The sequence below is a fragment of the Lissotriton helveticus genome, chromosome 8 (genome assembly GCF_964261635.1).
Source record: "Lissotriton helveticus chromosome 8, aLisHel1.1, whole genome shotgun sequence".
NCBI lineage: Eukaryota > Metazoa > Chordata > Amphibia > Caudata > Salamandridae > Lissotriton > Lissotriton helveticus.
Genome location: NC_136069.1, coordinates 461,133,232 through 461,157,944, shown reverse-complemented (window position 1 = coordinate 461,157,944; position 24,713 = coordinate 461,133,232). Strand labels below are relative to the sequence as shown.

Genomic DNA, 24,713 nt, shown 5'->3' with positions numbered 1-24,713 from the left:
CTCCATACAGTACTGTAGCAATTGAGCAAAGAGCCTTGAATTTCGCCCGTGCCATAAAATAACAGTGGCTGGTGAGAGTCACCTAATGTGCACCAGTTGCAAGTAGTTTAACATGGCCATGAGTGAAGATCTAGACAGGGAACAGAACAGGCACAGTGGCAAGCTTCTCAGGATGCAAATAAGGCTTGGTTGTGGAATCTGGGGATGATCGACGGCTGGAGGTTCAGCACACCACAAGGAGTGGCCTTTTCCCATTTCTCTGTAGTACCTAAAAGCTGCGCAAGACTAGACCACATCCTCATTGACAAATGAAAACTAGAAGAAGTAGGGGGGCAGAGCTAGCCAGCGAAGGAGATGGCCGCTTGATCCGTCGGCTCCTCCGCGTTAATGCCTATCCTGTATCCTATCCTGCCTTGCCGGTGCTGTACTGATCCCACAACACTGACTAGTGTCACCGGAGTGCTGGTGGACCCGAATCTGAGCCCTATGTCCGCAACCGCTGCTTGGAACTACCGCTGTGTGCCGTTCTGCGCTGCTGGTCGGGACCGGAGACTACGCTACTCCCTGGTTCCGGTGCAGTGATGAGGGCCTACAGGGAGAGGCGCTGCAACCGGCGTTGCCTATGCATACCGGAGACCCAGGGGTACTGCCTCGGTCCAGCCTAGAGGGAGACCGACACCACAGGTAGGGAGCGACGGGCTGTTGATGCGAGACAGCCGCCCTCCCACTGCCAGGAGGTCCCGCAGGGCTGCTATCTAACTGAGGCCCCGGCTTTGTTTGGGCCTACGTGGCACTGCTGACCTGCGCCGGGGGATCGTGTTGCCTCAGGGACCCCCTGCTGCACGGAGAGAGTCTTGTGCCCTGCGGTAAGCTGGATGCCTCGACCTAGGGGACGCTGCTACCCCAGATAAGCAGCGCGTGTGCCCGGGAGTGCAGAGTCCATCTCTGGGGGGCGTGCGGCCTGGTAGGCCTTGATCTCCTGGTACCCCCTGGGACCATTCCGACCCGCGAAGGCTTGTTGCAAGAAGCGGGACTGCCTAACATAGGGGCGCAGAAACCACATGTGGGGTAGTGGAGGCCCGGAGGACATTGCATTGGGAGCGCGACAAGTACAGGGGTTCTGCTAGAGTGGTGACGCCCGATCGAGGCCCAGATTCATTCCCTGGGCCCCTCACCCTGTGGGCCGCCGCAACATCGCTGAATCTCTCGAGTGGAATTACGGCTGTGAGCTGCTCACCCCCTTTTGTACCACACTGATTAGAGACTGGCGTTGCCCACACATGCCGGTCCGCGAATTGAGCTATATAGGGGTAGCCTCACCACTGCCCACTGCAACGACCACCCATTAGGAGACTGCTGGTGAGTTCTCACGGTGGCTGCGGCTCCAAAGTCAAAACGTACCCTGGGCTGGCACATAAGACTATCCTCGTCGCCACGTTGTCCCAGGGGAACATACCTCCTTTTATGCTGGGTGACCGGTGGTTGGACGTCGCCGGGGGATCAATAGCAAGTGGACCTACAGGGTGCATCAACGGCGGTGGCTGCTGAGTGTGGGGTACTTGGATGGATTGTATAACGAGACACGACGCTACCCCTGAGTATATCCACAAGTGAGACCGTTCTGCACAGTCGCACCGCAAAGGGGGTCCACTGAGGCGGGAGCCTTGAGTTGTTGCCGCAATACACCACGGGCACTCCCCACAATAAACGGTTGCCTCCATCGGTGCAGCGCGAACGCTGTGGGACGTCCGTGACATCGGTAGAAAACATGGGACGCCCAGATCGTACGCAACCTAAGCTGTCGTTTGAAACCAACAGCAACAGAAAAAACAAAACCCCGGACCCACCTGCCAGCGGCGCTGCCGTGAAAGCTGGGCAGCAGGGTGTGGAAGACGTCAATGAGCCTGATCTTCGCAGTGTCCTCCTAGCCATGGAAAAGAACCTGCAAGGTGGGATTGCCTCCCTGGGCACAAAAATAGACGCCCTCATATACCGGATGGATCGGATGGCGGAAAGGCTGGACAAGCCTGCAGAGCGACTTGACATGTCAGAGCGCCGCATAGGAGAAGTAGAGGAAGCGCAGACGACACTAGACTCGGACCACAAGCAACTTGGTAAGGTAATCCAGCTCTTATAAGATAAGGTTGAGGATTTGGAGGCGAGGTCACGCAGATGCAACATCCACATCACGAGCCTACCGGAGACCACCCAAACCGGAAATATGGAACTGTTTGTAGAGGCGCTACTCCAAAAATTGCTCGGTGATAATGTCTTCTCAGGCATGTTCGTCGTAGAACGTGCACACCTATGCTGGGCCCAAGACCGAAGCCTGGAGCGCCTCCCCGGCCTAAAGTGGCTAAATTGCTTAACTACAGGGACCGTGACACTGCGCTGCGGTTAGGACGAAAAAAACAACCACTCACCTACGAGGGAAGCACGTTATCCCTGTTTCCAGACTTCACCGCCAGAGTACAGGAAGCAAGACGCCAGTTCGTCCCCATGAAAAAACAACTGCGAGACCTTGGGATCGACTATGCGATGTTGTACCCTGCAAAACTGAGGATCAACCGACAGGGTAGGTCCACTATTTTCACGGATCCGAAGGCTCTCCAAAAGGGAGAGATTGGCATAGGGACGCGCGAGAAGCGGATGAGGATGGAAGACTACATGAAGCGGCTGGGGGATCCCTGGACGACCAGGACTAAATCCAAACTTTGTAGAATGTAAGGTATTTTAAGGTTGTCACTCAGCGCAAATGGCAGAGACAGTACCATTCTATTGACAATGCTAGATTACCTGCAGTTAAGGGTTGTACAGGAAACATGTCACACTGTAACCACTAGTTAACTGGGGGGGGGGGGGGACTACTGCTCATGTAGTAGAGAAGAGGTGGACAGTGCCTTCCTTTAAAGAGAGACAATTTCATGCCACATCCTACGCTGCTCTTTTCTGCTCATACTCTGATTGCATGTAGAGCCCTGATTGCAGTGATAATATAGATGCGTAAAGTTAGCATTGTACTTATTATAGCACTGTATTTATGTAGGCTGTTCGCAGGCATGCCAGAGCAGTTAGATACTGTGGAAACGAAGGGGTGGAGATGAGATCGCCTAGATACAATAGTCATTGTTATATACGGGCAGTAGCCACTACTTTTGTTTTTCTTCCCTTTTTTGTGGGTCGCAGTGGGCACCGGCAGGGGCTTATTTATACCAATATGTACGCAGAGGAGCAGGGCGCGATGGCCGATGCTATGGACTACCGTTGCTATAGACTCACTATGAGCGAGCTACCTGCGCCCCTACGTGTTTATCGCATTTCCATAAGTAGAAGTGATTCATGTTCTTTGATGATGATTTTGTGTTGGATGACTGGGGTGGTAGGGTGGGGTGAGAGGGGGGTACGATTGCAAGACATTCAGTCGATGGCTGGGATGAGGGGAGGGATGGGGGATTGGTTAGGGACAGTTGTGGGCATAGTTGAGGATTGGAGGAGGGGTGGAGGGCAGGTATGGGGGAAGCGGGAATTTGGAACGCAGCCATGTTGGGGTGGGGCAAGCGTGGGCGGGGGAAGGGCACTGTTACAGGATTTTTTTCTGGTTGATGTTTATGCAGTTGACTGAATGCAAATTTATTAAAGACACACTAAAGGCTCCAATTGGCAGTGATTTTGACCGTTACATGCAATGCTTTATTGCGAAATGCGCAGAAATTGTTGATATACAGACATACTACCCGCACTATGACCAGTCCCGTGCGTGACGACATTAACCCTCCTGGCCCAACGCCCCCTGACATAACGCCCCCTGACATAACGCAAAAGCCACGAGACGGGGACACTATCACTCTGTTGACTTGGAACGTCAGGGGGCTGAACGACCACAGAAAGGTCCGGAAGGTCCTACAGTACCTTTCACGACATGCAGTCGACATTGCACTGCTACAAGAGACCCACTTGCGGACAGATAGCTCGACATTACGCTACAGAGGTCTCCATAACAGAGTCCACGCCGCGGGCTTCACCTCTAGCGCCAGGGGGTACTTACTTGGGTAAACCCTAGATTCCCCTATGACCTTTCACCCGATTGCCTCGGACCCTGAAGGGAGATACTTTATTACAAAATGCGTAGGTAAAGGCATGACACTGCACGTGATTAACGCGTATGGCCCCAACTACGACTGCCCCTCTTTTTACGTAACTCTAGCGCGTAAAATGAGAGATCTTGGTGAGGAACAACTCCTCTGGGGGGTGACCTAAACTTGACGATGAACCCCACATTGGACAGGTCAGGCGGACCTAGCAGATGCCCATCGACCTCCGCTCGCGTCCTTGACGCGGAGATGACTAGATTGGGATTACAGGACGTTTGGAGGACTAGATACCCGACGCAATAGGGATACACCCACTACTCGACACAACATGACATACATACCTGCATTGATTACTGGCTCCTCTCTGCGCACCTCCTCTCCAGGGTACAAGCGTGCAAGACGCTGCTACGTACTTACTCGGACCATTCCCCGGTAATGGTTACACTCGACGTACCGGTTCGCCGTCCACCGGCTTTTTCTTGGAGACTGCCTCCATATGCACTGCTTGATGACACCTTTCGCGAGGAGGTAGCTACTGCAATTGAGGACTTCTTTGACAGGAACGAGGGCTCAGTGGATTCATACCCCACAGTGTGGGAAGCCTTCAAGGCATATATCCGCGGTGTCCTCATTTCTAAACATGCTGGAGTACTCTAGTCTATCCGCGACCGACTATCGTTATTAGAAAACAGACTTAGAGACATAGAACTGCGTCGACTTCTGGACCCGAGCACAGACCTGACGCAGGAACTGGCGCAAACGATTAGGAAATATAATGAGGAAGCGGACGCTGAGGTGAAATATCTTGGTAAATATGCTATTGCCAGATCTTATGGTGAAGGCGAGCGCCCAGGGGCGGTACTGGCCAAGATGGCCAAACAACGCAGACAGGACGCAACGAGATCAGCCCTGGGCTCCCCTATAACTGGAGAAGAGATAGACGAGGCAACAGCGGCGGCCCGTTTCCGTGACTACTATGCTGCTCTATATGCCTCGAGGGGCACGATGTCAGACGAGAGCATCATGGATTATCTGACACATATCCAATTACCTTGGCTCACCAACACTCACCGCAAGTTCCTGGTGCGTCCATTCGAAAGGGAAGAGATCGTCTGGGCGCTGTCATCTATGAGGGCAAACAGCGCGCCGGGTAGCGATGGTTTTCCTACCTCGTTCTATAAGACATTCTCGGAGCTATTGCTCCCTAGGCTGCTGAAGCTAGTTGAAAGTATCGCAGAGGACGGGCGAATGCCCCCAACTATGCGTGAAGCAGTTATTATAGCCCTCCTGAAACCGGGTAAACCTCCGGATGACTGTGCCTCCTATCGCCCCTTATCTCTCATTAACGTAGATGCCAAGATTTTTGCAAAAGTAATCGCGAATTGTATTAGTCCACTGATCCCGACCCTGGTGGCCCCCGAACAGGCAGGGTTTGTGCCCAACCGTACTATGACCTACAATTTGCATACGGTGTTTGCGGTTTTTAAACATACAAGACCAGAGGTGCCGGCTGTTGCGGTATTCCTAGATATAGAAAAGGCGTTTGATTCTGTCGAATGACCTTTCCTGCGGGCGGTACTGCAGCGCATGGGGGTCGGGGAACTATTTATACAACTACTGAACACACTATACACATCACCTACGGCACGAGTCCGTATAGGGTCATTCACGTCGGAACCCTTTGGTATCGAGCGAGGTACTAGACAGGGCTGCCCCCTCTCCCCTCTCCTTTACGCTCTAGTGGCGGAGCCCCTCGCGTGCGCCTTGAGGGAGTACCATGGGCACCGTGGTATCCGCTTCCCAGGCTACAACCTGATAGTATCCACATATGCAGACGACACCCTGCTTTATGTGCGAGACCCGGATACGAATTTATCGAGAGTACTGAAAGAGGTAGTCTTATTCTGGGCACTATCTGGGATCAAGGTGAACTGGAGCAAAACCGTCATGTTCCCCCTCTCCCCAGCCACTAACAGAGTAGATTCTGATTACCCTATACAATGGTCCACGGACTCTATCAGATATTTGGGCATAAGGCTCCACACAGACGCAGAGGTGGTTCTAAGGGAAAATTACAGCGTAGCAGTCTCCAAACTGGAAGATGACAGAAAAATGGATTGGTCTTCTCCTTTCCTTATTAGGCCGCATCTCGCTATTAAAATTGATCGTACTCCCCCGTTTCTTGTTCCTGTTCAGTAATATCCCCATGGTACTATCTAGCACATTTTTTAAACAACTTCACACCCTGGTATTGCGTCTGGTCTGGGCAGGCAAACAACCCACAGTAGCCTGGGATATCCTTATCCGATCTTATGAGGGCGGAGGCCTACAAGCTCCTGATTTGGAACTATATTATTCAGCCACTCAGAGCGCTCATGCGTATAGTTGGATGCATGGTCCCACTAACGCACCCCACATGCTCATCGAGGGCATAGTAGCTGACCCAACCCCGTTACCGGCACTTATGGCTCGTCCCAGAGACAGACGCACAGGCCTATCGGATTCTCTCAATGCGGTCACTCATGCCTGGCACCACCTCATGGACGCGCAGGCCTGTTCGCTGTTATATGCACCGGGGGCCAAGCTAGAATGGTGTTCGTGGCTAGGTCCATGCAGAGACAGAGGTGTTCTGTCAGCACTTGCAAAATTAAAATTAGCCACCATGGGGGATCTTTTCCTAGATGGTAGAGCCCGAACGTGGGAGGAGATAACCACGGAAGACGATCCAAATGCACATCCTCTCGCTAGGGTCCAATTCCACAAGGTGCGTATTGCACTGAGAGGGCTGCTTGGAGACAATATGGAGGAGCCTCCAATAGTAAAGACATATGACTATGTGGTCACGGCTAAATCTCCGGCGCGGCTAAGATCACGTCTCTCGTGACACGTTGACGGAGAGAACGGCACATTATGCAAAACCTAGACTTGCGTGGCAGACAGATTTGGAGGTAGATCTCCCAGAGGATAACTGGGAATATTGCTGTGCTAACGTCAGGAAAGTCTCCCTCAATGGCCGACACCGGCTACTACATTTTAAATTCCTCAATAGGGTATACTACACCCCCGAGCGCCTGCACAGGTATGGGTTACGAGACAATCCCAGCTGCGAACGTTGCAAGGCGCAATCTGCTGATTTCTTACATCTTGCCTGGCTATGCCCCAGAGTGGCAGACTTTTGGCAGGAGGTCTACTCAGAGGTAGAGTCACGGAACTGTCATTATCACCTGTACCGCTACTAGCGCTACTGGGCTATTCCAAAGATATCGTGCTGGAATTTCATCGTCTTGTCGATATAGCCTTCCTGGTGGCCAGGCGGTGCGTAGCACTCACCTGGATGAGAGGGCCCGCTCCGACACTGGATAGGTGGACCAGGGATATGATATATTGCTGCACACAAACAGGTCTATATAGTGAACTGCTGCCCCCTCGTAATCGGCCGAAGAACTACTGGGCACTGTACCTGGAGAGGAGGCCTGTGGTAGACGATGCTGACACAGTCGTGACAAGATCGGACTCGGGACGGATGCCCGAGAGGGCAATACAACCCAAGCATCTCGCACACTCGCGAAATAGAGTGAACGGGCAATGACAGTATTCGATGATCCCCACTCAGTGATGTGATGCCATACTGTCTGTGATTGCCCATACTCGGATCTGGACGGCTGACTGGGGTATTTGCTGGGGGACGAGAAGACAGGAGAGCTATACATTGACAATGTATATATTGCATTGCACGCGAGGACTTGGTTTGTTGAAGGCAATGGAGTATGTTGGGATGGGACAATGTTTATGATCAAGAATAATATATGAGGTCTGCATTGTATTACTGCTTCACTTTGCTGTGTCTGTCGAAGTTACTGCCACATTGATTGTAATTTCATTTGTTTGTTCTTTTCGGATATGCCAAAATAAAATAATAATAAAAAAAAATAAAAAAAATAGAAGAAGTAAAGGAGGCTGACCACTGCCAAATGACCCTGTATGACCACGCCCCGATATATGTGTACTGGAGAGAACCGAAGAAAAGCATAGAGAGTGACAGTACACAGTGCCTCTCTTAGGTACTAATTAAAGCCCTGGTCTTGATTCAGAACATGAATCGGCATATCTCTGATTAGCTACAGATGAGAACATTAACGGCTCAAAATCAACATTTTGGTATGAACTCAAAGCCGTACTGAGAGGTAATTTCATAGCTGAGGGAGTGAGATGTAAGACGCTGCGAGTCACTCTTCTCAAAAATCTAAAGGGAGACCATCATGCAGCACAAGAAACATACAAATGCACACAATCACAATGTGTCTGGATCAAGGTAATAAGCCTTCGGTTGCAAATAAGGACAGTCCAAGTAAATAAAGTGAACTAAATTATGGCCAGGCTTACCAGTGCTTGTTTAGGGGATGATGGTGTCAACAGATGGAGTAACCAAAAGGTCATTACTATGTCACAGAAGTAAGGTTCTGAAGGAGGTCACCTGTACCACCAAGGCAGAGAAAGTGCAACACCCCCACATATATTACAAGTATTTGTATTTCCAGGAACCAGCTGATCCTAAAGCCAGGAGAGATTAGCTCCCATATCCTGCTGCCTTGCTTTCAGACTTTGACAGGAAGAGAAGTTCCAATCACCAAAGAGGAGATCCTTTAAAGCACCCTAGATTATTCTACAACAACAGGAGCAAATTGCTACAACATGGCCTTTTATAAAACTTTCAGACCCAGCTTGCTCCCAGCACTCCTGAGAATCTTCCAGGAGAGACTTCAAAGAGTACTGTCACTCCCAACAATATCAGAAGCCACTATTTCCAGTCTACTTAAGCCTGGCAAACTGACTGTTGACTGTGAATCATATAGCAAATACAAGGAGATGATGGACGGAGCGCTGACACTTTTCAGACACTCATCCCCAGGCACAGATCTGGGCTTAATCCAGCATCGGTCTTTAGCTCATTTCACCACCCCAGTTCAGACCCATCATTTTCAAATCAGTCTTGACCCTGTTCCTCATGGGAACCGTCCAGTCCGAGCTGGACTGTTCCCATGAGGTACATGGTCATGACTGATTTGCATATGGCTTGGTCTGAACTGGGGTGGCGCAGTGAACTAAAGAACGATGATGGATTAAACCCAGATATGTGACTGGTGGCGAGTGTCGGAAAAGTTTCAGCACACAGAATCTAGCTGCAGAGTGCTTACCTTTGCGCGCACACAAACTTTCCACAGCAGTACCTCTGCGCGACGTTAGGGGGCACTGCGCGACTGTAATGACAGTCTATAGGAAGTGTCGTCAACAGAGTCCATATAAGCCCTCCCTCGACGCTCTGACGTCAGTTTCTTCTGTGACCCCTTATAGAAACTGCTAAGAAACAATGCGCCCAAACGAATCTTTTTGTAAAAAGTTTTTTAGTTTTTTTTTTTACTGAAATGCACGACAGTGCTCAGACGGAATGTGAGAAAATGAAAGACAAACCAGTTTGCAGAGCGGGGAGGAGGGCGGGTCGGTAAGGAATCTGCAGCTAGATCCGGTAAGGTGTTACCGAAGGCAAGTAACATATCCATCTGATAGAGACATCTGGCCGCAGATTCCTTACCTTAGAATTAGATACCCAAGCAATATGATCCCCGGAAGAGGGTCTGCAAACTGGTCCAGTAAGAACCCTGACCAGGACTAGCCTGTCTCGTAGGCGATAGAGTGTAACCAGCTGCCGGAAAAATAGGGGAAAGAAGAAGACGTGCACCAGAAATATTGCGGAAAAAATGTGTGGAACTGAAATCCGCAACTATGGGAAAAACATGGAAAAGACACCCACGGCAGAAGAATAAAAATGGGTTGGGAAGAACTCTTCATATAATCAGAACACTACAGTGTAACCCCAACGGGAACTGGATGGGCCATTAGTGGATGGGGGAAAAGGCGAAAGACAATAGCTAATACCACTAAGCCAAAGCTACCTGCCCTAGAAACAAGCATTGTAGAGAGCACCAAAAATGCCATAAGAACCAATGTCAAACTATAACAACAAAGCCGGCCAGAGTCCATCTGTGGTCATTGAAAACACTTAAAAAAAGAAACGGGCCTTCTACGACCATGCAACAAAGGACCCATTGAGGAGGAAGGGTTAGCAACTGCAAAGCAACGAACAAGTGAAGGCTCTGCAGGCCACGAGGAAAACTAAAGCAATGGAAGCAAATACGCATTCCCTCCTAAGAAGGGCAGCATAACATGAGTGTCTACAGCAGGGGTCTTCAAACGGGGGGGGGGCGAACCCCTAGTAGGGCCTCAAATGATCCGGGGGGGCACCTTGCTCCGGCCAAAAGAAGCAATGCTCTTAATAGTGCTTTGTTTTCTGCAGTAAAAAATGACCGTCAGTAAGCTGCTCTGTAATGGGCCATCATTAGCATCTTTTCTTATTTATATCCTGGCTGGGAGAAGGTGTCAAAATGGAAGGGTCTCTTTATATTCTTCAAACCTCCAACCCCATTTCTACTAATCACACTGTGGATACTTTAACAGTTAGTAAGGCCTCCCTGACCAGAACAGTATGTTTGGCAATCATGTATTTGATTGTATTTTTGAGCCAGTAGCAGAATTTAACTGCAATGTTTAGAGTATAGACAAACAGTGGCAGTTTAATAGAATAATTGTGAAAATGTTTGAGGGGGGGGGGGGTCCCGGTGATTTTTTTTCCCTCCTGGAGGGCGGGTGGAAGCGCAGCATTAACAGGTTTGAAGACCATTGGCCTAAAGCGACCGACATAAAAGAAGTAGGAATACAAACACAAGAGAATGTACAAATGGGTACAAGGGAGTAGGCTGTCGGAAGAGGCAGTTCGGGTCTCCAGGGGCAGGGTAGTGACTATGAGCTATAGACTGGTTCACAGAGGCCTTTGGAACTGGTTTAACTCAAGAGCCAAGCAGAATATCATAAAGGGTCTCACTGAAGGGGAGCACAGGCTCAGCCTCCATCTGGCCCTGTAGAAGCATCCCATTTAGGGGATCAATGGCCACCTCCAAAGAATGGAGCTGCAGCTCCAGAGCCACAGCAACCCTCCTCAGAGCCTCAGCAAAAGAGAGCTAGCCTCACTAGCGAGTCTAGGAGGAGAAAACAAGCCAGGGGAAGAGTCAAGGCCACTAGCCTCACCAAGGTCAGACACCCAATGAAACTCCAGAGGAGTTTGAGTAGTGTCGCTCATGTCATCACAGACTTCACTAAAATCTTGTCCCTGAGGGAAAAATAACAGAGGGCATTCCCAAAGATGGAGGAAGGTAGACAGGAAAGAACTAGACATAGTAGCGGCGACCGGAGTCGGAAAATCCAACACTGGTGCCACAGGTGGGAACCCCGAAGGGCTGTGCACCGGAGTTGATATGGATTCGATCACAGAACCAGAGGGCCTAAATTACACCGAGGGAGGTCCCGTAGGCGTGCAGTCAGTCAAGACTTCTCCAGCATCCTTAGGGACAAGATGCACATCAGAGGGAGGCGAAGAATCAAAAATGGCATGAAGTGAGAGACAGTATTCCCTTATCTGTTCCAGAGTCGCGCCGGCATCGAGGAATACGGAAAGGTGTGGGGCAGACTCTCGCGCCGACTCGGCAACCAGAGGAATTGACGGCGTTTTTTTGACACCGCACGTACGCTGTAAAGTCGGGTGAAGGCCGCGACTCCGACCGCCTACGGCATGATTTACCAGTCGATAGGACTTCGGGGACTGGCATGCGAGCGGTCCTCGGAGGGAAAAGAAGACCGCGACCAAAAATAGACCTTTGACCACCTCACCGCTAAAAGTGTCATGTGACGCTCCTGCAACGCCGATGATCGAACTGAATACATTAACCACAGCCTTCGGAGTTACGGTGCATGCCCAGACACCACATGCAAATAGAATGAGGATGCGGGGTTGACATCATAGTCCACAGGACCCCGAAAACATTCAGAAAAAAGCAAACCGTGTCATCGACAAAAATTGAGAAAGACCGAAATGGGCAGAGATACCACTCTCCGGATACGGGCGGAAAGGAAGAAAGTGTGTGCGGTGGCGGGAGCAGGGGGAGGGGGGGGGGGGGGGAAATTGGGGGGGGGGGTTATATGGACTCTGTCTACGTTACTTCCTATGAACTAAGTTCTTAAGTAGTTGTTCAACGTCCCCCTATTGAGGTGATGAGTAATCTGCAGCTAGATGTCTCATTCAGATGTCAAAATTGGAACTACTAAGGTGTTTACCACCTTTGAGAGATTTTTACACTATTATGACAAAGGGAGCCTCATCATCTCTCACATTTAACGCATGGAAGAGAGAGTTTGGGATAAAACTAGATACAAAACAATGAGAAGCAGTACTGACAAAGACAAATAACTTTCCAAGCAATGCAGGAGGGAAGAAGATGCCCTTTAAAATACTATACAAATTGTATTAAACACCATGTAAGTTAAGCGCCATGGGTCAACCATGAGGGTGCCTTTGTTGAAGGGGACACAAGTAGGTTGGGACAATCACCCATGCATTGTGGTCCTGCCCTTGATTGACAGAGTTATGGAGGAATATTTATAGGGAAGGTGAGAAGGCAAAGGTCCCAGCCCGCAGAGTGAGAGTACCTTATAATATTGGTAAGTACGTTGGAAACAATCCATCCTTTCCACTCTAGAAGGAAGGAAGGTCATGTCTCAGATGCTGCTATCAGCTAAGCAAAGTGTTCTTTTACCAAGGACTGCAGCACACCCTCCCAAATACACCACAGGGCTTCGGAAGCTGTGCTAGGCACTAGGTGTGAAAAGAAATGTCAGAAATAGCTCGGGAATGGAAAGGAATTTAGCTTACCCCGGTAAGGAATTCAGAGCTCTGCATGGTCCCAAAATGGCTGCAAGTCCTGGAAACCCTCTGAAGATTAGGACTAGAAAACAACTTTACAATGAAAGACCAGGCGACCACTTTGTAAAGGGGGAACAAGCAAGTAAGACAGTCATACATAGTTAAATAGAAGCACTCCGCCACTACTACAGATTAAGTCAACAATAGGCACGGTAGAGATCTGGAGGAGAGAGACACATTGGGAGGGGCTGAAGCACTTCATAAGGCCCAAGTTGTTCTTTCTTGTCAATATAAAAATGCGAATAAAAACCTATGAAACCTAAAAAAAAAAAAAAAAACTTTTAATACAGCAACAATGCAGTTAACTATAGGCAAATAAGAGAGAAAAAGAAATAACGCTAATGTTGGCCACAAAATGACAGAGTAAGTATTATCGAAAAAAAATTGAAAACCAAATTATTCTACCGATTCTATTGTGTTTAAGGGAATTTCTAGAGCGCATGGCTACCCAGAAGGGCCTCCCAGCACCAACCACCTTAAGGTACTTCTCAATGGATTTGGTTTAATCGAACAGGACTGTTTTTAACAGTTTCCAAAATGTTGGCTACGATTCGGTTTTCCTTAAATGTTCTGGGAGCACGTTACAGAGCTTTGGGGCCAGGAAGGCAAAGTAGCTTCTTCCACTCCTAGATCTCTTTATCCGGGGTACTATAAACAGCTGCTGGTTGGTGGAGTGCAGCATTCTTGAGATGCAAGAAGAAGACTGAATTAGCTTCGGACCATTTTTCTACATTGCTCGAAGAGCTAAGCACAGTGCTTTAAAATGTATTCTTATAAGCACTGGAAGCCAATGCAGGCTTGCCAGGGCAGCAGTTGCAGGTTGGTGTTTGGGGATTTTCATCAATATGACGGTGTCGGCATTCTGGGTACCATGTAATCTTTTTAGGAGAGCCTTACGGCTTCCCAAGAGTAGGGAGTTACCATAATCTAGTAGTGAAATGACTACTCCTTGACCCCCTTAGGATGCTACTGTAGTCTATAAAGGTTACAGAGGTACCCGAGATAGTGAGGAATGTGTAAGTCTCTTGAAGAGCTTCCTCTTCGAATTCTCAAGCAAGAGGATAAAAATAAACCGAAAGCAAATATTACGGCTGGGGAGACAAAAGGGTACACTTAAAACCGCAAACTGCGACAATGCAAGGCTCATCAATCTTCCAGTCAAGTTCATAAAACATATGGACCAATTTTCATATTTATACTTAAGCCTGGTTTGGAGGCCAAAGAATACAAAATGTTGAAAAAAGGACAAGTCAAGCATACATCAAAGTCCCTTTGAGAGGCAAATCTACAGACAAGACGTCGGCATACCACGCAATATCACTAATGCATGTAAAGACTAAACTATTATCAAACTGTGGCAGACAGAGGGTAGAAGTTATACATAAGATAGTGCATCTAAGCCCAAGAGCATCATGTCCAATAGAACCACGATTCACAACCTATGTAGCTTCCACTTCATAATGGGGTCTACAAAGATGATAGAGGGTCTAGTATTGATACTCTTCCAAACACAGAAAAAGCCTCTGATGCAGTAAAGTGTTGGTTTATAATTTGAAATGGATGGGCATGGTACCGATCTTTTTACAATGGGAAAATACTAACTATGATCTGTCGGAACGGATTACTTTTAATAGCTGTGTAATGGCCTCCGCTTGAAGAGGGCTACCAGTCAAGGACAATCCTCGATTTCACAGTTTTTTGTGCTGGCCATGGATCGCCTGGCTAAATGGGAAAAGAACAGACTCAATGCTAAAAGAGGTTAGGTGATCATAGGTGGTAACAATGTTGTGTTCCTACATGCAGAAGCATGTTGGGGAAGCTCAAATGCATGAAAAAAGCAAAATATATCCTACTAGGAAGCACCCAAAAATGACACGCCCTGGGAAGCATGGGATGGCTAATGAGAGCACACAGTAAAATGACTTAAGAAGATATGTAAAGGAAACAGGCTGGCTAAATACAAACTGGCATACAAGTGCAGTGATGTGAAATGGATGGACTTAAAAGACAACTAAAGTAAGGACCTCTGCCTTCCCGATGCCAAAATATGAGACACGGATAGGACACCGGTTCGCACTCCTGGGGCTGGTCCTCGCAAAACATCAAATCGCGGGGGGCATGGCTTAGCTGGAGATGGAGTAAGACTTGTCTCCGAGGAGCTCCGACAGGCTGCCCCTCTTATAAGCAATTACAGCGGAGCCTGGGGGCCACGGAAACCGCCTTAGTGGTGGACATTGCCGGCACTGACCTTGGCCATCGGCTGACGGGCTGCACTCCGTCCGGCTGAGGTTGGAGGGCGACGGGGACCTGGAGGCCCGGTGACACAGACTGCCATCTTGCGAGCCCTTGACAGAGCCCTCCCTGGGCCCTGGCGATCCCCCAGGGCGCCCAGGGGTCGAGGAACCAGCGGAACGGAGACTGGGGGTCCAGCGTTGCTGCTGCCCCCAGCTGTCCGGTGGTGGCGGACGGGCTCGAGCTGGCGACACTCGGCGGATTGCTCTAACGGAGTCCGCGTTGCTGCTGGCCGGGACGGGCGCCATCTGAGAGGCCCGGCGGAGACTACCCTGAGGTGTGCGCCTGGAAATGGTGATTGTTGCCGGGGCGGCAGTGGTTTGCTGTGCTCTAGGGAGCCAGGTACAGGGCGCACGCTGCCTGGCCACGCCCCTTGGCGAGACAGAGGACTGGACGCCCGGGGCCTAGCGGAGCGAGCCGCCATTTTGAGTGAGCATCAGCGGGGCCCTGGTTGAGGCCTGGTGTTCCCTTGGGTCTACGGCTGGCTGGCGCTTGGGCTGAGAGGCGGAGGGGCACCGGGTGACGCATTTACCCCGGGGTGCTTGGCGGCAGCTGAAGAGGACAGGCCGGCGATCTTAACGCGTCAGCGTTGGCGCACTCAGCACTGGGGCTGGCAGAGGCGAGAGACGCTTGGCCGGCCTGGCGGGCCCTGCACTGTGGCGCTTCCCTGGAGGACCCCAGCGGTGGTTGTCTCGGCGGAGCTGAGTGCGGGCGCAGGCCTCCAGGAACACCAGACCCGCGACCGGTACGGATCTCCACCACCGGCCGGCTTTGGGGACACTAAGCTGCGCCTTGCTGTGCACGGGAGGCCCGCAACACCTACAGCGTTGGTTGGCGGGGAATAGAGGGGCATAACAGGCGCCGGCTGCGTATTGACAGTCTGCCAGCAGAGAAGGTGATGCCTGGCCCTGGGTGGGTGCCCCGCCATTTTTTGGCCTGAAAGCGAGGCAGCTTGGAGGCCTGGGATGCCCATTGCGCTGGCTGGAGGCGCACTCGACACTTGCATTATAGTGGCAAGGAGACGCGGCGGAGTGTGCTGCTGTCACCTTGAACCTCTGGTGCGGAGCAGCCTGGGGGCATCGGGGGGCTGGGTCCTGCCGCCGGACATTCCTGCGATCTGCCCTGGGCTGACTGTGGAGGTGCAAAGGGCGCGGCACAGAGAGACGACGGATCGGCGGGCTGGTGCTGTACGGTGAAGCCCATTGACGCCCGATCTGCTGCTCTGCAGCTTTCCGGCGACAGGGGGCTTGCTGGCTCTTTGAGGCGGAGTGCGGCGCTCCAGCTGCGACGGAGGAGGCAGCGGAGACCGAGACGGCGCCCATTTTGACACCTTGTGTTGAGCGGACTGGTGGCTTTGGCCGGCTGGGTGGGCTGCGGACCGTTCGAAGCTGGCAAGACTGACGCAGCCCCTAGGGACAATTCTGTAGAGGCAATGTGGGGTAAGGTGGGGGCATCGGCACCCCCAGAGGGAATACCGCAGACTACTGGAGACTTGCCGCCGGTGACGCAGGCATTTATGACATCTTTCATGTTGGAGCTTAAGATGGAGATTGGCTCCCTACGCTCCGAGGTCCACACATGTGTGCGGGAGTTGCAGAAGGAGGTTGCGGTCTGGGGTGACCGGGTGGATGGCCTGGAGAAAACATTGGATGCCCGCACGGAAGACCAGGAACACCTGTGGCAACACCTAGCGGCACTGGAGGAGCAAAACAGAGCTGCAGGTCAAACAGGAAGATTTAGAGAACAGGAGCAGCCTGAACCTCCTCTGCATCCGGGGGGTTCCTCTCGGGGAGGAGGGGGAAGGACATCCTGACGTACGTGGCCCAGCTCCTCCATGAGGTCTGGGGTGATGAGGAGGCCTCGCCGCCGGTTTTAGATCGTGCTTACCTCGTCTCCTGACCCGCGGGGCGGCTGGGGCTTATCCCAGACATCCTGACAAGGGACCATTTCTTTGCGGAGAAGGAGGCCATCCTGCGGGCAGCGCAGAGCAAACCGGACCTCAGATATAAAGGGCACGCGATTCAGATCTTCCAAGACCTGGCGCCCAACACCCTGCAGTGCAGGCGAGCCTTCAAACCGGTGACAGAAAAGCTGCGAGACCTGGGCATCAACTATCAATGGGGCCATCCCTTCGCCCTTATCTTCCAGTGGGAAACTAAGCGAAAGGTGATCCGGAAATACGCAGAGGCGGCACAGCTCCTTCACCTTCCGACGTCGCCGCCGGCGAGTCCAACCCGCCCACGGCGGCAGGAAAGAGTTCCAGTCAAACCGGATTGGACTACGGTCCAACGTCATCGACGTTCTCCTCGCAGGGACGAATAGTCTACAGCCCAGGCCAAGCAGGACATCATTGCACATATCAAATCCCTCGAGGGAGATCACGACGAGGCTACCTCCTGCCCGTCAACCCCGTGAATACGTGCGCGGGCACCTTCCACACTTTAGGACGTGCATTCCCATGGATCAAGCACTCCCCCCTTTCCTTTCTGGAATTGCTGCTCACTGTCCCATCCAGATCTGCACCCAGGCTCCTCTCTCCTGGGGTGGGGGGCTTGGTTTGGAACCCAGACGCGGATCGTAGTGATGCCTCGGTTTGCGGAGTTGGGGCCATGTCCTCCGCACTGCGCACCCTAGTGACGGACCTGGGGCTATTTGATGTGTGGCGCTATCATTCCCCGGGACTGAAGGACTACTCGTTCTACTCCCACGCCCACCACTGGTACTCCCGTATAGATTATTTATTCATCTCCCATGCTCTGTTGCGTGACGTGATGGGAGCCTCCATGTCAGATATCTCGCTATCGGATCACGTGCATGTTGAGCTGCTCTTGTAGGACCCGACCGCTTGCTCCGCTCAAGAGGTGAGGTGGCGTCTGCCGCCGGGCATTCTTCGGGATGCGGCAGACGTTGAAAGCATTAAAACGGCCTATTTCACTAGCAATGACCTGCCAGAGACGTCTTTTCCTGTGGTATGGGACACCTTTAGGGCGGCAATTCGGGGTCACATTACCACTCTCTCGATTGCGCGGACGCGGGCGGCCCGGGCGTTAGAAGATAGTCTGGCAAAAGACATAAAGCTAGCAGAAAGGAGAGATAAGAGTGGCACCTCGCTGGCATCCAGGCGGCGGCTTGCCAACCTCAGAGGGCAGCTCCGGCTTTTACGCACCAACAAGGCGGAAAACTCCCTGCTGGCTTTGAAGCAGAAATACTTTGAGGGTGGGGATAAGGTGGGCAGGCTAATGGCAAGGCGCCTGAGGGCGCGTGCCGCCAGGGCTCATATAGCCAATGTCCTGCTTCCAGATGGGACAAGAGTCACCTCTGAGTCAGACAAACGCGAAGCGTTCCGAGCGTACTATTCCACCCTGTACCGGGAAGAGCCACCGTCACCAGAAGCGGTGGCAGACGTCCTGAACAACTACACGGGGACGCCGCTACATCCACATTTCGCAAAGACCCTGGAGGGCCCCATCACCCAGGAAGAGGTGGCAGCAGCTATGAAGGACCTCTCCCTTGGGAAGACTCCGGGGCCAGATGGCCTACCTCTGTCTTTCTATCCCATGTTTCAGTCACAGCTCTGGCCTCATCTTCTACGGCTGTTCAACTCGTTCACTGCCACGGAGGGACCATCCCGAGATATGGGAATGGCGGAGATAGTGTTGATTCTGAAACCGGGAAAGGACCCTGCACAGTGTGCATCGTCCGCCCCATTGCCCTGCTCAACACTTACTTTAAAATTTACACCAAACTCCTGGCGAAGCGTCTGGATCCTCACATGCCGGGTATCATAGACCCGGACCAGGTCGGCTTCATCCGCAACCGGCAGGGGGCGGATAGCCTGCGTAAAATTGCGCACCTGGTAGGGAAAGCACACCACTGGGGCATTCCGGCTTGCCTTCTCTCGCAAGACGCGGAGAAGGCATTTGACCGGGTAGACTGGACTTTCCTGCGGGCGGTCCTGTGTAAGATTGGGTTGGGCCAGGGCATGATCACTCGGATCATGGCACCATATCTTGCTCCGCAGGCTAGGATCCGGATCAACGGACAGCTCTCGGCCCCGTTCACCATCACAGGGGCACCAGGCAGGGGTGTCCCCTCTCGCCCTTGCTATTTGCCATTGTGGTGGAGCCATTGGCGGAGATGATCCGGCGGGCACCCGACATCCATGGTATCCCCATGGGTGGTTGTGAGAATAAGGTGGCATTGTTCGCAGACGATCTTCTCCTTACTCTAGCATGCCCCAGGGAGTCCTTACTGGCACTTCACGCAACGCTGAACCTCTTTGAGCGGGCCTCTGGCCTTAAGATCAATCATAGTAAGTCCTGGGCCCTCAACCTTACCATTCCGAAGGAAGAGATACCTCACCTTGAGAAGCTAGTGCCATACCAGTGGGCCACTCAGGGCATCCGCTACCTCGGTCTCCAGGTAACTCCCTCTTTGGACACATGGACGCAAGTCAACTGGCGGGAGTGCCGGCGGTCGGTCCTTAAAGACTTGCGGAAGTGGAGGCCCCTGGTGCTGTCATGGTTGGGCAGACTAAATGCCATTAAAATGTTGATCCTCCCAAAAATCCTATATTTATTTCAGTGTCTCCCCACGGCCATCCCGCTACGTTGTATACAAGACCTCCAGCGCGCCCTCACAAACTTTATCTGGGGTGGAAAAAGACCCCGCTTCTCGCAGAAGCTTCTAATGACACCGAAAGATAGGGGGGAGGACTGGCATGCCCCGATCTAGTGGATTACTACTGGGCCTCACACCTCCGATTTGAGGTGGAGTGGGGAGAGTGAAAAGGGATGGCTGCACATGGACCGGGTAGTGACGGGGCAGACCATCTGGGACCTAGTCTGGCATCATCGGACGGCGCGCTCCAAGAGCGCTTATATAGCGGTGCCCACAAAGACGGTGCTAGACATATGGGATAAAGTGGCTGTATGCAGAGGCCTCACGACATTTCCTTCACCGCACAGCCCGATAGAGGGGAACACGACCTTCCCACCGGCGCACCATTCACGAGCCTTCGCCAAGTGGACACAGGGGGATTGCAGAGTGATTACTGATTTGTTTGAGGGGGTAAGCTTAAAACCTTCGCTCACTCTCGAGAAGAGTTCCACGTTCCTGTGGCGGCGCAGCTACAATATGCCCAATTGCGGCATTGGGTGACTGACGAGGAAATGTATCAGGCAGCCACACGTGCCTTCACCCCCTTTGAACGGTTGGTCCGGGATCCTGTTGAATCTAAGGGGGTTATCTCCCGGATTTATCAGATCCTACAACATCCTCAAACGCCGCCCTCACATCCCTCCCAGGGCAGATGGCAAGCACTGTCAGACGCGGACATTACTCCCGCACAGTGGCGTAGGCTCCGGCGGGATATCCCCAAAGTGTACCGTAGCATCCCGCAGCGTGAAAACGCCTATAAGCTCATGACCCAGTGGTACTGCACACCCCAGCGTCTTCACAAGATGTTTCCCGCATCCTCCTCCTTATGTTGGAGGTGCCGAACTGCAGAGGGGGATCTCATTCATATTTGGTGGGCATGTCCGTCGCTGACTTTATTCTGGAAGGAGGTCCTTAGCCACATGAGGGGGGTGCTGGGGTTCCCTTTGCCGGCGACCACGAGCACAATCCTGCTAGATATTAAGCCTGCTGGCCTGAAGGCCCTCACCAGGAGCGATTGGACCTTGGCGTTTCAAATGTTGGGGGCGGCCAAACAGCTTATAGCCTTGTATTGGAAAAAAACCGAAGCTCCTCCAATCGCAGCCTGGTTTGTGCGCCTATGGCATGTTGTCGCAATGGAGCTTTTCACAGCTCGGCTGCAGGTGCGTGACACCCGCTTTAAGGCTGTCTGGCAACCTCTCGTCTAATATCTCTGTGCTGTTGAACACGCGCGCCACGTACCCGCTAAGCTTAGGACGCTGCACCTCTTTGACTATGCTATTATACTCTCTGACCCAAGCAGATTGCTCCCGTAGCTGCCCCCCTGCGATGTACCCCACTACCGCCGGCACTGGATTGGGCTATCGCCCCTTCTCCCCCCTCCACACGCCGCCCTTCCTCGCGCCTCTCTGTCCCTCCTCCTCTCCTCTTGCTTACTTCTCTTGGCCTACTCTTTCCTCCTTTCCCTCAGTCGCTTTTTGGGCCCTGGGCCCCATTGGGTTGACTATTTGATCTGGGCTAGTTGCCCGTTTGTCACGAATGTGGGCCCTCAGGGCCTTGCTACTCCACAGGACCAGTTGCTGTCATGTTCTGCAATACGGAACGCGGCCGGCCCCTCTGGGGTTGTAGGCGCACCGCTGTGTACAATCTACCTTCTTCTGTAGACTTTTAGCGATTTAATGCAATATCTATCACGCGGCCGGCCCTTGACAGGGTTGTAGGCTTATCACTGTGTACCTAACAATCCAGTGGCGTGTGTTTCTTGATGGAAAATAAAAAAAGATTTGAAACAAAACATCAAATCTCAATACACTAGATTCACCCTGCCCCCCCTCGCAAATGGAGGGCAGACTTGCGGGAGTGGGGCGTGGCCAAAGAGTGCCACCTACGGGCAGGGAGTAGATGAGAATGCAGAGAGAGTCCTGTTGGAGTGGGGACGAATGCTGGAGGAAATGTCGCTTGCGGCAGATCAGAATGGAAGCAAGGTCGACCCTACACAAACCCAGAACCACACCCCATCTGTACTCAACATGCGGATTGGGAATAGCCCTCTCACCCACTCATAAACCACAACACACCAGTCTCATGAAGTCCACGCCCTAGACAATATTATACACATCATACAAGGGTTGGGCGCTGCTTCCTGTCTCTGCCAAAGGTTTTTTTCCTGTTTAGTAGTTCTCTTTGTTTCTTTCATTTATATACTTCTATTTGTAAAAACAACTTTTAGGAGCATTGCTGTGCACAGGGATCCGTTGAGCGGGAGGAAGGGATCGAACACTGTCAACATTTATGATATTTTTTTAAATTGTACCACTGGGTGTGCTGTGCAGACTTATGTACGAATTGGCATGTAATAATTGGTTTGTTTACTGGTTGGTAAAAGATGCACTGCAGCATGTATAAAATGACTCCATGTAATCTTGTGTCATAATAAAAACAAGTTTAAAAAAAAAAAAGTAAGGACCTCTGCATAGGAAAGAGATGGTACAAAAATATGGAATGTATATATCAAAATCAAAATAGAACGTATACTGAAGCTTTACTTAGAAATAATAAAATAGAAGGGATTGCACAGTGATGTAAATGGAATAACTGGAAAAAACAGGACATCAAATGCAGCAAAATGATTATTGATCTACAACGTGCAGGTTTACATGTAAACAAGTTAGAATTTCAGGCCATGTGTGAAGTATTTAGTGGTGTAAACAAGTTTCACTGTAGCACAAAGCAAACACTCATTTTATCTACATCCGAATAATGAAAGGCAAATTTATGCAGGGCGCTCCTCATGAACCAACTGAGGTATCTTGTAGACTACAAATTCCTCTCTTGAGGCTTCTAAAGTTTTTTTAAAGAATAAACTACATGAATATTACTGAAATGTACATAGAAGTTATGGAAATGCTTCTTTTAAAACATTTTCTTTAAAAAAAATCTAAAAATGAAGGATACTCAAAAAGAAAACATGGAACATCACTACCAGAAATCTCATAGAAACTCAAAAACATCAGTTACTCACATCAGTTACTCACATCGCTGTTACTTTCTCTACCATCATTTTTATTTGGTCCAAATCCACCACAGTCACTACCTCTTTCTCTGAATGTATCTTTAACTCCACTTCTGCCTCTAAAAGTCATCACATTCAAACCCACAACTTTGACAATATATTTAGGTCCTTAAACCTGCCACTCATGTGCGACTGGCAGACCCCATTTGGGTGGTGCTACAGGTTACACAAGGGCTACTGTGTCCCAATCATTGATGTGGAGGTCTTTTGCCACTTGGGTATGTCCTCCTATGGCAATGCAAATTGGGCCAAGTACAATTCTTTCTTTCCTCAAGTTACTTTCAGGATGGCGAGGGCAAGCAGTCCAAGGTCTCCGCTTGTAGGACACGAGCTGAGGACATGAGCTGATAACAGACAAAAATGCAGGCCCTTTCTAGAAACTTCTTCACCATGGATAATAGAAACTTGCACTACCACTCCTCATCCTCCCCATCTACCAAATGGCAATGATCAGAAAGAACTAATCAGCCCTTTGTTAACATGGTCCTCGTTGAATTTCAAAAGGTAGCCCCGTCTCCATTCTTCCTTACATCAGTGTCTAGTCACCAAACTCCAGCCACAGGAATTCAGGCAATACAATTCCACTGTTTTGGTGAAGCGGTCATCATCCATCTTGTACCATGCTAAAACAGGGGCATTTAAACACGTATTTCTGTGAACCCAGGAATTGGAGACTCACTTCACATACATATACTCAGTGTGTAGTAAAGATGTTGGTGCAAGGTTCTGGGTTTCACATTTAGAGTGGAACATTACATTAGATGGACTGTGGGCTCCTCTCCTTGACATTGAGAACAAGCATTTGCAATGCAATAGGTCTCACATTTGCGAGATTTAAGCTATTGGCATTGTAAATGGCAATGTCTTTTATTTATATGTTTTGATAATTAACACATAAATAAAAGGCATTGTCGTGTACAATGCCAATAGCTCAAACTCTTGTAAATGAGAGACGTATGCAAAGAAGCGGCCGCCAATGTCCGGGGCTGCTTGGAAATTGAAAGCGAGCTGAATGTTGCAGGAAAGCATGTTGTGCCTGCAGTAGGAGAAATTACTAACTGAAAATGGTGCTTACAGCCAAAAAAAGACTTAATGTGTAACAACTGCAGTAGAAGGGCCAGTCCTCATGGGAGATTAAGAATGAAGACAAGGCAGTACTAAGGAGGGAGTAACAAGCCTATTAACGAATAAGAAGCCAGCATTTACGAAGGACAGTGACACAAGCCAATGACAAATATGAGTGGAGAGTGAGCAGGGCTTCTATTCCATACTCCAATACAGCATGGCTCGCAGGGCAGCGCATGCGCTGCCCAGGCTCGACCTAAAAAGAGCTGGTCACACTACTGATTTTCAAAACATATTACGCTGCTACAATCACTTCATATGATTTCCCCAGGCCACGGGCAGAAGTCAAAAGCTCACTATCAAGGTACACTTGCTGAGCCCTTACAGGTCACAGGTGAACTTTGCATTACCAAAACAGGCCTAGGCCTCTGCACTCAGGATAGATTAGCATAACAGCAGGGACAAAATGAATTCAGGATAACTGTTTCACACAACTCAGCTCCTAGAGAAGGGGCACACACCTGTTTCCATTAAGACGACCTTACTATCCAAACAGTCTCCCTACTGGTCAGTCTGGTTTGGATGCCTTACAATTACCTTATTCAATTTACCAAGAACATTTCATATTCTCAAATGCAGGGCTTTGGCACCTTTTCATCTGTACTCA

The 24,713-nt window shown here is 50.7% G+C and overlaps 1 protein-coding gene across 1 annotated transcript in view; it reads right to left on the bottom strand.

The window, feature by feature from the left end:
* The window catches only part of RB1 (RB transcriptional corepressor 1), a 1,127,005-nt gene that overhangs the window by 1,011,352 nt on the left and 90,940 nt on the right, over positions 1-24,713 (bottom strand). The window lies entirely within an intron of this gene.